This window comes from Staurois parvus, unplaced genomic scaffold (assembly GCF_062004578.1).
Source record: "Staurois parvus isolate SC_StPar_1 unplaced genomic scaffold, SC_StPar_1.0 ptg003424l, whole genome shotgun sequence".
NCBI classification, from domain to species: domain Eukaryota; kingdom Metazoa; phylum Chordata; class Amphibia; order Anura; family Ranidae; genus Staurois; species Staurois parvus.
Window position 1 is genome coordinate 916 of NW_028321220.1, and position 12,951 is coordinate 13,866.

A 12,951-nucleotide genomic window follows, 5' to 3' on the forward strand; every position below is an offset into this window, starting at 1 on the left:
TAGTGTATATATGGGGGGGGACAATACTTGGGGCAATATAGTGTATATTACGGGGGCGGGGACAATACTTGGGGCAATATAGTGTATATACGGGGGGGGGGACAATACTTGGGGTAATATAGTGTATATATATATATAAGTGGAAACGGTTGGGTGGGGGATGGGCAGAGAAGTGGGAACTGAGTGACTCGGAGACAGCTTCTGCTTTTATAGAGACAACCAAGAGACTGCAGGCTGGACTCCAATCCCAGAGTGCACTGCTCCCCAGGTGCGTCCAGCAGGTGAGAGCTCAGACACACCCACACCTGCAGGATACAGATCACCACTACAGGAAGAGAGATACAAGATAAAGAAGAGACCGCAGATCAGAGAGCAAGCAGAGGAGACTCTCGTACATAACAAGAGACAGCCAAGAGAGACGGCCTATAACAAGGTGAGTACAAGGAGAGGAGAGACTGTCAGAGATGAGAGGAGAGGAGAGACTGTCAGAGATGAGAGGAGAGGAGAGACTGTCAGAGATCAGGGAGAGGAGAGACTGTCAGAGATCAGATGGTAAGAGAGACTGTCAGAGATCAGAGGAGAGACTGTCAGAGATCAGAGGGGAGGAGAAACTGTCAGAGATCAGAGGAGAGACTGTCAGAGATTAGAGATGAGAGGAGAGACTGTCAGAGATCAGGGAGAGGAGAGACTGTCAGAGATCAGATGGTAAGAGAGACTGTCAGAGATCAGAGGAGAGACTGTCAGAGATCAGAGGGGAGGAGAAACTGTCAGAGATCAGAGGAGAGACTGTCAGAGATTAGAGATGAGAGGAGAGACTGTCAGAGATCAGAGGAGAGGAGAGACTGTCAGAGATCAGAGGAGAGGAGAGACTGTCAGAGATCAGAGGAGAGACTGTCAGAGATTAGAGATGAGAGGAGAGACTGTCAGAGATTAGAGATGAGAGGAGAGACTGTCAGAGATCAGGGAGAGGAGAGACTGTCAGAGATGAGGGAGAGGAGAGACTGTCAGAGATCAGATGGTAGGAGAGACTGTCAGAGATCAGAGGGGAGGAGAAACTGTCAGAGATCAGAGGAGAAACTGTCAGAGATCAGAGGAGAGACTGTCAGAGATCAGAGGAGAGACTGTCAGAGATCAGAGGAGAGACTGTCAGAGATCAGAGGAGAGGCGAGACTGTCAGAGATCAGAGGAGAGGAGAGACTGTCAGAGATCAGAGGAGAGGAGAGACTGTCAGAGATCAGAGGAGAGGAGAGACTGTCAGAGATCAGAGGAGAGGAGAGACTGTCAGAGACCAGAAAGGAGGAGAGACTGTCAGAGAATAGAGGGGAGGAGAGACTGTCAGAGATCAGTGGAGAGACTGTCAGAGATCAGATGGGACGAGAGACTGTCAGAGAGGAGAGGAGAGACTGTCAGAGATCAGAGGAGAGACTGTCAGAGATCAGAGGAGAGGAGAGACTGTCAGAGATCAGAGGAGAGGAGAGACTGTCAGAGATCAGAGGAGAGGAGAGACTGTCAGAGATCAGGGAGAGGAGAGACTGTCAGAGATCAGAGGGGAGGAGAGACTGTCAGAGATCAGGGAGAGGAGAGACTGTCAGAGATCAGATGGGAGGAGAGACTGTCAGAGATCAGATGGGAGGAGAGGACTGTCAGAGATCAGATGGGAGGAGAGACTGTCAGAGATCAGATGGGAGGAGAGACTGTCAGAGATCAGATGGGAGGAGAGACTGTCAGAGATCAGATGGGAGGAGAGACTGTCAGAGATCAGGGAGAGGAGAGACTGTCAGAGATCAGATGGTAGGAGAGACTGTCAGAGATCAGAGGAGAGGCGAGACTGTCAGAGATCAGAGGAGAGGAGAGACTGTCAGAGATCAGAGGAGAGGCGAGACTGTCAGAGATCAGAGGAGAGGAGAGACTGTCAGAGATCAGAGGAGAGGAGAGACTGTCAGAGATCAGATGGGAGGAGAGACTGTCAGAGATCAGATGGGAGGAGAGACTGTCAGAGATCAGATGGGAGGAGAGACTGTCAGAGATCAGATGGGAGGAGAGACTGTCAGAGATCAGATGGGAGGAGAGACTGTCAGAGATCAGGGAGAGGAGAGACTGTCAGAGATCAGATGGTAGGAGAGACTGTCAGAGATCAGAGGAGAGGCGAGACTGTCAGAGATCAGAGGAGAGGAGAGACTGTCAGAGATCAGAGGAGAGGCGAGACTGTCAGAGATCAGAGGAGAGGAGAGACTGTCAGAGATCAGAGGAGAGGCGAGACTGTCAGAGATCAGAGGAGAGGAGAGACTGTCAGAGATCAGAGGAGAGGAGAGACTGTCAGAGATCAGAGGAGAGGAGAGACTGTCAGAGATCAGAGGAGAGGAGAGACTGTCAGAGATCAGAGGAGAGACTGTCAGAGATCAGAGGAGAGACTGTCAGAGATCAGAGGAGAGACTGTCAGAGATCAGAGGAGAGACTGTCAGAGATCAGAGGAGAGACTGTCAGAGATCAGAGGAGAGACTGTCAGAGATCAGAGGAGAGGAGAGACTGTCAGAGATCAGAGGCGAGACTGTCAGAGATCAGAGGCGAGACTGTCAGAGATCAGAGGCGAGACTGTCAGAGATCAGAGGCGAGGACTGTCAGAGATCTGAGGAGAGGAGAGACTGTCAGAGATCAGATGGGAGGAGAGACTGTCAGAGATCAGAGGAGAGGAGAGACTGTCAGAGATCAGAGGGGAGGAGAGACTGTCAGAGATCAGAGGAGAGGAGAAACTGTCAGAGATCAGAGGAGAGACTGTCAGAGATCAGAGGAGAGACTGTCAGAGATCAGAGGAGAGACTGTCAGAGATCAGAGGAGAGGAGAGAGTGTCAGAGATCAGAGGAGAGGAGAGACTGTCAGAGATCAGAGGAGAGGAGAAACTGTCAGAGATCAGAGGAGAAACTGTCAGAGATCGGAGGAGAGAATGTCAGAGATCGGAGGAGAGAATGTCAGAGATCGGAGGAGAGAATGTCAGAGATCGGAGGAGAGAATGTCAGAGATCGGAGGAGAGAATGTCAGAGATCGGAGGAGAGACTGTCAGAGATCGGAGAAGAGGAGAGACTGTCAGAGATCGGAGAAGAGGAGAGACTGTCAGAGATCGGAGGAGAGGAGAGACTGTCAGAGATCAGAGGAGAGGAGAGACTGTCGAGATCGGAGGAGAGGAGAGACTGTCAGAGATCGGAGGAGAGGAGAGACTGTCAGAGATCGGAGGAGAGACTGTCAGAGATCGGAGGAGAGACTGTCAGAGATCGGAGGAGAGACTGTCAGAGATCGGAGGAGAGACTGTCAGAGATCGGAGGAGAGACTGTCAGAGATCGGAGGAGAGACTGTCAGAGATCGGAGGAGAGACTGTCAGAGATCGGAGAAGAGGAGAGACTGTCAGAGATCGGAGAAGAGGAGAGACTGTCAGAGATCGGAGAAGAGGAGAGACTGTCAGAGATCAGAGGAGAGGAGAGACTGTCAGAGATCAGAGGAGAGGAGAGACTGTCAGAGATCAGAGGAGAGGAGAGACTGTCAGAGATCAGAGGAGAGGAGAGACTGTCAGAGATCGGAGGAGAGACTGTCAGAGATCGGAGGAGAGACTGTCAGAGATCGGAGGAGAGACTGTCAGAGATCGGAGGAGAGACTGTCAGAGATCGGAGGAGAGACTGTCAGAGATCGGAGGAGAGACTGTCAGAGATCAGAGGAGAGGAGAGACTGTCAGAGATCAGAGGAGAGGAGAGACTGTCAGAGATCAGAGGAGAGGAGAGACTGTCAGAGATCAGAGGAGAGGAGAGACTGTCAGAGATCAGAGGAGAGGAGAGACTGTCAGAGATCAGAGGAGAGGAGAGACTGTCAGAGATCAGAGGAGAGGAGAGACTGTCAGAGATCAGAGGAGAGGAGAGACATTCAGAGATCAGGGAGAGGAGAGACTGTTAGAGATCAGAACAGAGGAGAGACGGTCAGAGGAGAGGAGAAGAAAGACTGTCAGAGATCAGGGAAAGGAGAGACTCTCAGAGACCAGAAAGGAGGAGAGACTGTCAGAGAATAGAGGGGAGGAGAGACTGTCATAGATCAGAGGGGAGGAGAGAGTGTCATAGATCAGAGGGGAGGAGAGACTGTCAGAGATCAGAGGAGAGGAGAGACTGTCAGAGGAGAGAGAGACTGTCAGAGATCAGAGGAGAGGAGAGACTGTCAGAGATCAGAGGAGAGACTGTCAGAGATCAGATGGGAGGAGAGACTGTCAGAGATCAGAGGAGAGACTGTCAGAGATCAGAGGAGAGAATGTCAGAGATCAGGGAGAGGATAGACTGTTTGAGATCAGAACGGAGGAGAGACTGTCAGAGGAGAGGAGAGATTGTCAGAGATTAGAGAGGAGAGACTGTCAGAGATTAGAGGAGAGGAGAGAGTGTCAGAGATCAGAGGAGAGGAGAGACTGTCAGAGATCAGAGGAGAGGAGAGACTGTCAGAGATCAGAGGAGAGACTGTCAGAGATCAGAGGAGAGACTGTCAGAGATCAGAGGAGAGACTGTCAGAGATCAGATGGGAGGAGAGACTTTCAGAGATCAGAGGAGAGAATGTCAGAGATCAGGAGAGGATAGACTGTTTGAGATCAGAACGGAGGAGAGACTGTCAGAGGAGAGGAGAGATTGTCAGAGATTAGAGAGGAGAGACTGTCAGAGATTAGAGGAGAGGAGAGAGTGTCAGAGATCAGAGGGGAGGAGAGACTGTCAGAGATCAGAGGAGAGGAGAGACTGTCAGAGATCAGAGGAGAGGAGAGACTGTCAGAGATCAGAGGAGAGGAGAGACTGTCAGAGATCAGAGGAGAGGAGAGACTGTCAGAGATCAGAGGAGAGGAGAGACTGTCAGAGATCAGAGGAGAGGAGAGACTGTCAGAGATCAGAGGAGAGACTAAAAGAGAGACTGTCAGAGACCAGAAAGGAGGAGAGACTGTCAGAGAATAGAGGGGAGGAGAGACTGTCAGAGATCAGAGGAGAGGAGAGACTGTCAGAGATCAGAGTAGAGGAGAGACTGTTAGAGATCAGAATGGAGGAGAGACTGTTAGAGATCAGAATGGAGGAGAGACTGTCAGAGATCAGAGGAGAGGAGAGACTGTCAGAGATCTGAGGGGAGGAGAGACTGTCAGAGATGAGGGAGAGGAAAGACTGTCAGAGATCCAGGAGAGGAGAGACTGTCAGAGATCAGAAAGGAGGAGAGACTGTCAGAGAATAGAGGGAAGAGAGACTGTCAGAGATCAGTGGAGAGGAGAGACTGTCAGAGATCCAAGGGCAGGAGAGACTGTCAGAGTTCAGACAGGAGGAGAGACTGTCGGAGTTCAGGGAGAGGAGAGACTGTCGGAGATCAGGGAGAGGAGAGATTGTCGGAGATCAGGGAGAGGAGAGAGTGTCGGAGATCGGAGGAGAGGAGAGAGTGTCGGAGATCGGAGGAGAGGAGAGAGTGTCGGAGATCGGAGGAGAGGAGAGAGTGTCGGAGATCGGAGGAGAGGAGAGAGTGTCGGAGATCAGAGGAGAGGAGAGAGTGTCGGAGATCAGAGGAGAGGAGAGAGTGTCAGAGATCAGAGGAGAGGAGAGAGTGTCAGAGATCAGAGGAGAGGAGAGACTGTCAGAGATCAGAAAGGAGGAGAGACTGTCAGAGAATAGAGGGGAAGAGAGAGTGTCAGAGATCAGAGGAGAAGAGTGACTGTCAGAGATCAAAGGAGAGGAGAGACTGTCAGAGATCAGTGGAGAGGAGAGACTGTCGGAGTTCGGAGGAGAGGAGATACTGTCAGAGATCAGGGAGAGGAGAGAATGACAGAGATCAGAGGAGAGACTGTCAGAAAAGAGGAGAGACTGTCAGAGATCAGAGGAGAGACTGTCAGAGATCAGAGGAGAGACTTTCAGAGATCAGAGGAGAGACCTTTCAGAGATCAGAGGAGAGACTGTCCGAGATCAGAGGGGAGGAGAGACTGTCAGAGATCAGGAAGAGGAGAGACTTTCAGAGATCAGAGGAGAGGAGAGACTGTCAGAGATCAGATGGGAGGAGAGACTGTCAGAGATCGGAGGAGAGGAGAGACTGTCAGAGATCAGACGGGAGGAGAGACTGTCAGAGATCAGGGAGAGGAGAGACTGTCAGAGATCAGAGGAGAGGAGAGGACTGTCAGAGATCAGAGGAGAGGAGAGACTGTCAGAGATCAGACAGGAGGAGAGACTGTCAGAGATCAGGGAGAGGAGAGACTGTCAGAGATCAGAGGAGAGGAGAGACTGTCAGAGATCAGACAGGTCAGAGGTCAGGTTGGGCAGTATCTCTATGTGACACCATGGACGTTGTAGGACTGTACCCCAAGGTCAGAGGTCAGGTGGGGCCAGTATCTCTGTGACACCATGGACGTTGTAGGACTGTACCCCAAGGTCAGAGGTCAGGTGGGGCCAGTATCTCTGTGACACCATGGACGTTGTAGGACTGTACCCCAAGGTCAGAGGTCAGGTGGGGCCAGTATCTCTGTGACACCATGGACGTTGTAGGACTGTACCCCAAGGTCAGAGGTCAGGTGGGGCCAGTATCTCTGTGACACCATGGACGTTGTAGGACTGTACCCCAAGGTCAGAGGTCAGGTGGGGCCAGTATCTCTGTGACACCATGGATGTTGTAGGACTGTACCCCAAGGTCAGAGGTCAGGGTGGGGCCAGCCTTGTCTTTCTCTTACATGTTGTCTCTTTTAGGGGCCCATGAAGCTGGACAGCAGTTCTCGGCTTGCCTGTTCACCTGCAGAGAAGGAAGGCTACTTGCTGAAGAAGGGCAGTCGCCATGCCTCCTACCACCGCCGCTGGTTCCTGCTCTGTGGAAATCTGCTCTTCTACTGGGAACGCCAGGGAGACCCCCAGCCTCTTGGCCTGATACTCTTAGAGGGAAGTTCCGTCACTTTAAGGAACTCTAAACTGGGATACGCCTTCTCCATCTGCTCAGTGTCTCGCGTGTACAAAATGGCGGCTGAGAGCCAGAGGGACCTGGAGCTATGGGTGCGGGCGTTGCTCAGTGCCAACCTCGGGTACACCAAGGCTCTCCTCGATGAGCTGCGCAGCCAATATCTGAGTCTCACACAAGGCCAAATTGAACAGAAATCCATACAGACTGGAGGCTCCACCTCTGAGGAGCCACAATGGAAGGCGGAGTTTGGGGTTCTGCATCATTTGGTTGGGAAAGGAAATCCAATCACTGAAGGGCAACAACCTCATCGACTTTTCATGAACTGAATATTAGGTGCCAAAAAAAAAAAAACATTGTGTGACACCATCACTGATGGGATCCAATCATTTCACCTGGAGGCGGGAGGACGTCTGACAACATTGAAGAGAACCTGTCCCCCATTGGATTATGGAAGAAATCACACTGTTCCTACAACATGGTACCAAGACAAACCTTCACCCCCGTGACCTTTCCTACGACGAGACGCTGGTGTGGTGCCATGAGTTATATCTGTCCCTGTCTTCTCCCAGCTTCCATTCCCCTCCCCTGTATGGCCCAATACGACTTTTATGGAAGATGTCTTCCTGGAAACAAGATGGCTCTGCAGAGTGGGACCCATATAGTACCACCAGCACAGAGGGGTGCAAGGACCAATCAACACAGCCATCTATTTCATGACCCTGAACACTCCATTGGTGAGGAACCATCCCCCAAAGTCCACCAGGGAGCCAAAACTTCATGGAGTATCCATCCCCCCACTTCTTCCCTAGTGGTTCCCCCGATTACAGAATACAGTAGGGACATTGGGCTTGGCAGGAGGAGCTCCTAACACTTCCCAGAATGTCCATGGTCCTCACTGCCCACCTCTCATGGGTTCCTCCCTCTGCCCTCCACCTATCCCAGGATACTGTAGGGGGACATGGGGTCAGTGAGTGGAACCAATCAGAGCTTCAGGAGAGACAGAAGACTGACACTTCCAGCAATGTCCATCTCCTCGATTTTCTCTCCAGTTCTCAGTGGTTCCTCCCTCTGACCTCCACCCATTGCAGGATAGCAGTTATGAGGGGGGTTGGTGGGAGGAACCTCTCAGAGCTGCAGAGGACACAGATAGACACTTCCAGGAATGTCCATCTCCTCAAATCACTCTTCTTAGTGGCTCCTCCTTCTGACCTCCACCTATCACAGAATACAGTAGTGACATAGGGGGTAGTGGGAGGAACCACTCAGAGCTGCAGGGACACAGAAGACCAACACTTTCAGCAATGTCCATCTCCTTGTCCCCCCCCCCCCCCCCCAGATCTCAGTGTTTCCTTTCTCTGACCTCCACCCATTGCAGGATAGCAGTTATGCGGGGGTTGGTGGGAGGAACCACTTAGAGCTGCTGGGGACACAGAAGACCAACATTTCCAGGAATGTCCATGTCCTAGGTTCCCCCCTCCCACTATCCTCCCCTTGACCTCTACCCATTGCAGGATCGCATAGCACCATGGAGGTTATTGGGAGGTACCACTCAGAGCTGCAGGAGACACAGAAGACCAACACTTCCAGCAATGTCCATCTCCTTGCCCCCCCCCCCCCCCCGATCTCAGTGGTTCCTTTCTCTGACCTCCACCCGTTGCAGGATAGTATAGTTATATGAGGGTTGATGGGAGCGCCCATGTCCATCTCCTTGGTCCTCTCTCCAGTTCAGTGGCTCCTCCCTCTGACCTCCACCTGATACAGTAAAGAGACATAGGGTTTGGTGGGAGGAACCACTCAGAACTGCAGGGAAGACAGAAGACCAACACTTCCATGGATATGCATCTCTTCGGCTCCCCTGCAGATCTCAGCGGTTCCTTTCTCTGACCTCCACCCATTGCAGGATAGCAGTTATGGGGGTGTTGGTGGGAGGAACCTCTCAGAGCTGCAGAGGACACAGATCGACACTTCCAGGAATGTCCATCTGCTCGATTCACTCTTCTTAGTGGCTCCTCCTTCTGACCTCCACCTATCACAGAATACAGAAGTGACATAGGGGGTGGTAGGAGGAACCACTCAGAGCTGCTGGGGACACAGAAGACCAACATTTCCAGGAATGTCCATGTCCTAGGTTCCCCCTCCCACTATCCTCCCCTTGACCTCTACCCATTGCAGGATGGCATAGCACCATGGAGGTTATTGGGAGGTACCACTCAGGGCTACAGGGGACACAAGAGGTCTAAACGTCCAGGAATGTCCTCCTCCTTGGTTCCCCCTCCAATTTTTTGATTTTGATGAGAAGGCTTTGTGGCCCTAGGAATGGCCAATCTCTGAAGATCACCAGAGCCCCACCATCTAGGTATGTTGACATCTCTGGGTATAACGTTCCCTTCACTTACCTTCCTGCCCCGGGTAGTGAGAATGGGGCAAACGCACCTTCTCACAGTACACTGCTGGAGTGACCAATCACCTTGCCCCGCTGCGGTCACTCCAAATATGGGACTATTGCTTGTGTATCTCGATATATTGGAAGAGGTCCTTGTTCTTTGTGTGCTCACTTCTGTACTGTCTACATTCTTAATAAAAAGACAATTGTATGAAACAAAATGGTGGTGCCAAAACCAGGGAGGACGAGAGGAAGTCACCTGCACTGACCGGAATGTGGATCACATTGATTATGGTGTCAAGTAAGTCAGAATCCAGACATGTAGGGACCTTGGCAGGTTCCTTCCTTTCATGCGTCACTATGTTGCCTTGCGGAGGCATTCTTTGGGGCCTCAACATATTGGTATTCTTTTGCCTTGCGTGATGACGTCGTCATAGTAAATGTGATCTACATTTATCTGGAGTGCTGGTGACATCTTATCGCAGGGATGTTGGATCCCTATCGCCCGATTTGGGGACATGTAGTTCCGGGCGCCGGGAAGGTCGTTTTTTTTTCTACCTTTAGCCCTACTGCAGAGGACTCACCTGTCAGGAGGAAGCAGTGCTGCCGCCGATTGCTTCCACACAGCGCCAGCCTCTCCTCCCCCTCATGTGAACCTCCCTCCGCCCACTATCTCTCGGGCTCCGCTTGCCCATCTGCGGGCCGTCAGCTAGAGGGGAGGGAGGAGAGTGGACACGTCCATTCCCCTCTCCTTGTCCTGACCCAGAAGTGACGTTATGATGTCACTTCCGGGTCCCCTTTGAGAGATTCACTAAATGTAATGCAGTGGGATGTGCTCTGCTTTACATTCAGTGTAGGGGGGGGGGCACAGGGGGTCTTTTAGACCTTGAATGTCTCAAAGAGAACCTGTCACCAAATATCATCACATTGGGGACGTTGTCCTATGTGATGAAAACATAATAAAGTGTGAAAAATATATACTTTTGTTAAAAAATTAAAAGTTACACCTAAACGTAAAAGCACACCCTGGGACACCTACACATGTAAACATCGACTGCGACACGCGTTACATATCTCCGCACACGCCAGGATGACAGCGATGATTCCAGGCCTCCTCCGTACACCATACTGGTGACCTATAGGGGGCTATGGAAGCATCACCTATAGAAAATATAGGGTACTGAAGTTCCTCGCCATCACACAGAGTTCAGGTTTGACATGTTGGGTATCTATTTACTCGCTACAACCTGTGTGTTATATTTTACATAAAAATAGGGCCATTTATTGCTTTTTTGTGCCCTAGAATTAACGTACTTGTATTTTTACTGAAATTTTGCAGCAATATCATACGACATAAAAACTTGGAACTAGCACTTTTATTCTCTCGGGTCTCTGATTTCAGGAAATATCTCATGTTTGGGGGTTTTAGGTCATATTCAGGCCAAAAATGATTTTTTTAATCTTGTGCAAAAAACACAAAAACGGCTCTGGGAGCAAAAGGGATAAAGGATGAGCTGGACACGCCCCTTTCTTGAGGAGCAGCCAAATCGGTGCTCATTACACTGCAAGGTCTCTCCCCTCCCTACTCGTCCCCAGGCGCGGTCCTATAGCCAGGCTGGGGGGGGGGGGGGGAGATAAACAGCACAATGTTAAAAATGTTACACATTTAAGTCGCCATAACCCTCTTTTGTTTTTAAAACATTCCCAATATCACCTCTGATTTAAATATGGTTTTGGTTGAAAACATTTTTTTTCATCTGGACAAGTAGAGGGTCAAGTGGAACACGTAGAGGGTCATGAAGGACAAGTAGAGGGTCATGAGGGACACGTAGAGGGTCAAGTGGGACACGTAGAGGGTCATGAGGGACAAGTAGAGGGTCATGAGGGACAAGTAGAGGGTCAAGTGGGACACGTAGAGGGTCATGAGGGACAAGTAGAGGGTCAAGTGGGACACGTAGAGGGTCATGAGGGTCAAGTAGATGGTCATGAGGGATACATAGAGGGTCATGAGGGACAAGTAGATGGTCATGAGGGATACATAGAGGGTCATGAGGGACAAGTAGAGGGTCAAGTAGATGGTCATGAGGGATACATAGAGGGTCATGAGGGACAAGTAGAGGGTCAAGTAGATGGTCATGAGGGATACATAGAGGGTCATGAGGGATACATAGAGGGTCATGAGGGACAAGTAGAGGGTCAAGTAGATGGTCATGAGGGATACATAGAGGGTCATGAGGGATACATAGAGGGTCATGAGGGACAAGTAGAGGGTCATGAGGGACAAGTAGAGGGTCATGAGGGATACATAGACGGTCTTGAGGGATACATAGACGGTCTTGAGGGACAGGTAGAGGGACACGTAGAGGGTCATGAGGGACAAGTAGATGGTCATGTGGGACAGGTAGAGGGCCATGAGGGACAAGTAGACTGTCTTGAGGGACAAGTACAGGGTCATGAGGGACAAGTACATTGGCGCACCAATTTAGTGCCCAAACAAGTAGTTTTTAAAAACAATTTCCACACCCCTGTATCATCTTTTATGATCTGTTGAGAGAGATGGTGGCCAGGTGCCTCACAAACGTCCATGACTGACCTGTTAGGGGAAGAAAACTCCACTCGGACTGGATGCCCCCTACGGTGGGAATGACGAGACGACACTCAGTTTAGGGTTAGATCTCTGTAATGTTGTAGCCAAGGATGAGGAGTAACAGCAATGCAGGTTGACCCCCTCATACACACTGTCCCCTCAATCCTCACACAGCCATAATATTAAATATGATCCAGTTCCAATCTTCAGTGCAGGAGAAGCTGCCGCACACTGGTGTGGCCCATATGAAATGTATCATGCAAACCACTAAGGACAACAAAGAAGGTACAAAGGGACTGGAGCAGAGCTGTGGTAGAGAGAGCAAGGGGGTGGAGAGGGAGTAGGGCATGATAAGAGACCAGAGGGTGGCAGAGGACAGAGGGTGAAGGGGGATCAGTAGAATGAAGAAGAAACCGGAGGGTGAAGGGGGAATGAAGCAGAGACCAGAGAGTGAAGAGGGATCAAAGGAATGACGCAGAAATCAGAGGGTGAAGGGGGACCAGAGGGATGGAGCAGAAGTCAGAGGGTGAAAGGGGACCAGAAAAACGGAGCAGAGACCAGAGGGTGAAGGAGGATCAAAGGAATGAAGCAGAGACCAGAGAGTGAAGGGGGGCCAGAGCGTGAAGGGGGGCCAAAAGGGATGGAGCAGAGAGGTCAGGGGGATGGAGCAGAGAGGGCGGGGGGAGTGGTCAGAGGGATGGAGCAGAGAGGTCAGGGGGAGTGGTCAGAGGGATGGAGCAGAGAGGTCCGGGGGAGTGGTCGGGGGGATGAAGCAGAGAGGTCAGGGGGAGTGAGATCAGGGGGATAGAGCAGAGAGTTTGAGGGGATGGCGCAGAGAGGTTGGGGGGAGTGGTCAGAGGGATAGAGCAGAGAGGTCCGGGGGAGTGGTCGGGGGGATGAAGCAGAGAGGTCAGGGGGAGTGAGATCAGGGGGATGGAGCAGAGAGGTCGGGAGGATGGGGGAGTGAGGTCGGGAGGATGGAGCAGAGAGGTCGGGGGGATGGGGGAGTGAGGTCGGGGGGATGGGGGAGTGAGGTCGGGGGGATGGGGGAGTGAGGTCG

At 51.4% G+C, this 12,951-nt stretch overlaps 1 pseudogene across 1 annotated transcript; it reads left to right on the top strand.

The window, feature by feature from the left end:
* Positions 1-218: 218 nt before the first annotated feature.
* Positions 219-7,803, top strand: LOC149428188 (sesquipedalian-1-like; annotated as a pseudogene). Its single transcript, XR_016310845.1, has 2 exons — positions 219-433; positions 6,717-7,803. The product of XR_016310845.1 is annotated as a sesquipedalian-1-like (transcript).
* The last annotated feature ends 5,148 nt before the right edge of the window (positions 7,804-12,951 follow it).